Here is a 4,262-nt window from a genome sequence, read left to right as displayed (position 1 = left end):
TCGGGTCTTCTTTATACGTTAGGTCATCTCTCAAGAAGAGAGTTTCATGAGTCAGTACGTGCGAACGATCTAGGGTATACTTCCGTAGTAAGGATACATGAAAGATATTATGTACTGTAAACAAGTTTGGGCATTGCCCGATTCTATAGGCCACAGATCCAATCCTTTCTAATATCTCAGAGGGACGGATAAACCTAGGGCTTAGCTTCCCCTTTTCACCCTACCTGAGCACCCCTCTCATTGGGTGCTACCTTTAGGAATATATGATCCCCTACCTACAATTCCATGTCCTTGCGCCTTAGGTCTGCATAGCTTTTCTCTTGGTTTTGTGCGGTTTGTATCTTAGCTTTAATCTTCTGGACTGCGGCGTTGGAAATTTGCACCAGCTCTGGCCCAATAGTTGTCGTTTGCCCCCCTTCTTCCCAAAGGATAGGGGATCGAAATCTTCATCCATAGAGAACCTCGTATGTGGCCATTTGTATGGTGGCTTGGCAAGTATTATTATAAGCGAATTTCATAAGGGGTAGGTACTTATCCCAACTTCCTCCAAAATCCATCACATATACCCTCAACATGTCTTCCAATATTTGCTTGAGCATTTCTGTTTGACCATCTTTTTATGGGTGGAATGTCGTACTACAACTGCGTACCCAATGCCTTTTGTTGAATTTTCCAAAAGCGAGATTTAAATCTAGCATATCGGTCTAATACTATTGCATTTTGTTGAATTTCAAGAAGTGTATCCAATACCTTTACTGATGAATATTCATTTTTAATGTTAGCAAGAGTAGCTTAGTTGGGAGATTGTTAGACTGAAAATTTGAAGGTCACACATGTTTTATCCCTGTTCAACTCACCTAATACAAGTTGATTATGTGACTATACAATCTAAAAACATAACTTGCTTATTCAATCTAAAATTAGTGGTTATTTCTTTTTTAAACATAATGAATTATCGGAAATACCTTTACTTATGAATTTTCATTTTTAATATTAGCAGGGATAGCTCTGTTGGGAGAGAGTCAGACTCAAGATTTGAAGGTCACGTGTTTGATCTCCACGTTCAGTGCACCTAATTCTAGTTGCATAACTCAACTATTCAATCTAAAATTAGTCATTATTCCTTTCTAAAATCTCAATGAATTATCGAAAATACCTAACGTGTTCTAGTTCACCGCACCTTATACAAGTTGAATAACTTGAATATCTTATTAAAAATTAGTGATTATTTCTATTTAAAATTTCAATGAATTAGCGAAAATACCTTTACTGATGAATTTTTATTTTTAACTATAGTGTGGATAGCTCAGTTGAGAGAGCGTTAGATTGAAGATTTGAAGGTCTCGTGCTCGATCCACGTTAACCACACATGGTTCACATTGCACAATTTGACTATTCAATCAAAAATTAGTGATCATTTCTTTCTAAAATTTCAATTAATTAGCGGAAAGATCTTTACATCAAAACTTTCATTTTTAATGTTAGCGAGGATAGCTCAGTTTGGAGAGCGTCAGATTTATTTGAAGGTCATGTGTTCGATCTCCCCGTTAACCGCACCTGTTTCTATTTGCATAACCTGACTATTCAATAAAAATATAGTCATTATTTCTTTTTAAAATCTCAATGAATCAATGAAAATATCTTTACTGATGAATTTTGATTTCTAATGATTGCGGGGATAGCTCAGTTGGGAGAGTGTCAGATTGAAGATCTAAAGGTCATGTGTTCGATTCATATTCACCGCATCTTCTATCCTCATGACTTGCTCTAATGCGGTCGTTCTTCTAACACAGATGACACGTCCAGTTGTCGAGATTGGTAATGTAAGTTTGTAACCCATCCATTGAGGTTCTTGGAAGGAAGTGTCATAAGGCGAGTTGAACGACTGGAACGATTTTTTTTAGTGATTTTATTTGATTTTATTTCAATTTGGTCAAACTCACTCACGTGCTCATCTCAATCATTCCAGTCTTGTTGGCGTTCAATAAGAGAGACCTTGGAAATAACCTGTAACTATTCAACTTGATTATCACATTAACAATTTGAATCAAATAAAGTGGCATTAACCATTTGAATCACCTCAACCCCACTTGTTGAACTTGACCAAATGTCTATAACATAACACTAACAAAGGTACAAAGTTCATAAAAGTCTTTTTAATCTAAAATACCATTGAACTTGACCATTATAGTGCCTCTCAAACGTAGGTAAAGTTTAAATTTGGGTCTCCTTGTCAAACTCACTCGGGTGCACATCTAAATCATGATGGCGTTCAACAAGAGAGACCTCGAAAATAGCCGGATTATTGCATTAACCATTTGAATCACCTCAACCCCACTTGTTGAAATTGAAACAAATATCTATTACATAACACTAACATAGGTACGATGTTCAAAAAAGTCTTTTTAATCTAAGATACTATTGAACTTGACCATTACAGTGCCCTGAGAATGAGGTAAAGTTTAAATATAATTGGTGACAAAAGATGAAACTATAAAATAGAAAGAAATAAGAAAATAATATTCAATTTCAGAGAATCAAACCAGAATCTCCTAGGTGAAAGCCAAATATCCAAACCGTTGGACAACAATGAATTTTTGGTGTAGTTGTCCTAAAGTCTTTTGTCTAATCGCTGAAGAGTTTTACTATGATGTTTTGGGTAATGTCTAACTCTTCGACACGTCCTTTCATGTGTGTGATAGAGTTCTCAAAGTTACCGCGATGTTTCGAGCTGTTCGATCGTGTGGCTCTTTCTTCAAAAGGGTCAACATCAAACGTCAGGTCTTTGATTGGCAACTCATCCAGAGGAGCGTCGATTGCATCGATTCCAACAACAATCTTCCCATGAGTTTATGGTGCATGACCCATTTTTTATACCATTCACCTTCGAGTGCCACCATAGTTTTGCATCGTCCATGAGATGCATTGCGACCAATGTAACTCTTAGGTCCTATGAGCAAGTTCCAATAACCTTCAAGTATTGTTCTACGTCAAAAATAAAGCTTTTTAATTCCTTAGCATCCCGGTTTCCCCTTAAGGGGTTGTATTTTCCTCTGTAGTATTTTCATCTGTCGCTTCTATATCATTATTTTCATCTGCCACTTCTGTATCATTATTTTCATCTGTCGCTTCTATATCATAGAGTCGGTAAGCTTTTGACTCTTCACTAACTACCAGCACAACATAACTCAAACTCTTATCATCTAGCTTAGTTCTCTGAGATGCCTCCTCTTTTTGTCTCTAAATCAACTCGAGCTCACAATATTGTTTTTCTTCCTTCCGCTGTAGCTCCAGAACTAATCGTCGTTGTGCTTTTTCTACCCTTCTTCTTTTCTTTTCTAGCATTTTATCTAGCTCTTCTCTCTCTTTTCGTGCTTGTTCTTCTTTTTGTCTTGTAGCAGTAAGAGCGGCTTCTTTCTCTTTCTCAAGCTGCACATCAACATCAACAAACAACTTCGTGCGACCTTCCTCTATTCTTCTCTGTATTTCTAATTTAGTCACTTCAGAGTTTTGCCTTTCTCCAACCTTCTTCTGAATTAGTTTTTCCATCCTCCTAGCTGCATCTTCTTCTGAATTAGTTCTTCCATCCTCCTAGCTGCATCTTCTTCTAACTTCTTCAACTTTGCTTCACGTCTTTTCTTCTCTTCTTCCTCTTTCTTAAGCTTCTCTATGGAATGATTCCGATCAGTGGATGCACAACTAGGACTGAAACTGAACAATTTGGGGAAAGGAGATAACGAGGAAGACCTACTTCTGCGTTGGCGGCTGAGGGAACTTGAACGGCTGCTTCTCTTGGAATGGGTAATGGAATGATAGGGGGAAGGACTTGGGTCCCTTCTGCTTCTCTGACTATGGCGATAGGAATTGGAGCGGTGAGTGTATGACAGAGACCTTGAACCACTTCTCCCCATAAGTTTCAATTGAGTTTGAGTGGCTGCTACAGGCTGAGAAATAGCATGCAATACGAATATTCGATTCAAAGACATCTTTGTCTCCATGATTAAGCCTCTCTTAGGATGAAACACCTTGCATGTTCCATTTTGAAACAAAAAGGTAACCCCCTTTGGTTGCAATTTACCACTACTCAACAAATTGTTCTTCAGGTCTGGCACATAGAACACTCCTGTGATTATCATTATGATTCCAATCACTTCCAGTCGTACATTACCCGTTCCGGTTACAACCATGCTTGACATTCCCATTGAAAATGTCCTAGCTTGTGACAGTTATAGCACTCCACTATGGCCTTGTTGAAGGTTTGT

The 4,262-nt window shown here is 37.8% G+C and overlaps 1 non-coding gene across 1 annotated transcript; it reads left to right on the top strand.

Moving 5' to 3' along the window:
* Positions 1-1,672: 1,672 nt before the first annotated feature.
* On the top strand, positions 1,673-1,745 carry TRNAF-GAA. Its single transcript has one exon. It is a non-coding gene; the product is annotated as a tRNA-Phe (tRNA).
* Positions 1,746-4,262: the final 2,517 nt, after the last annotated feature.

This window comes from Cucurbita moschata, unplaced genomic scaffold (assembly GCF_002738365.1).
Source record: "Cucurbita moschata cultivar Rifu unplaced genomic scaffold, Cmos_1.0 Cmo_Scf00141, whole genome shotgun sequence".
NCBI lineage: Eukaryota > Viridiplantae > Streptophyta > Magnoliopsida > Cucurbitales > Cucurbitaceae > Cucurbita > Cucurbita moschata.
This window is presented reverse-complemented; position numbering and strand designations above follow the sequence as displayed.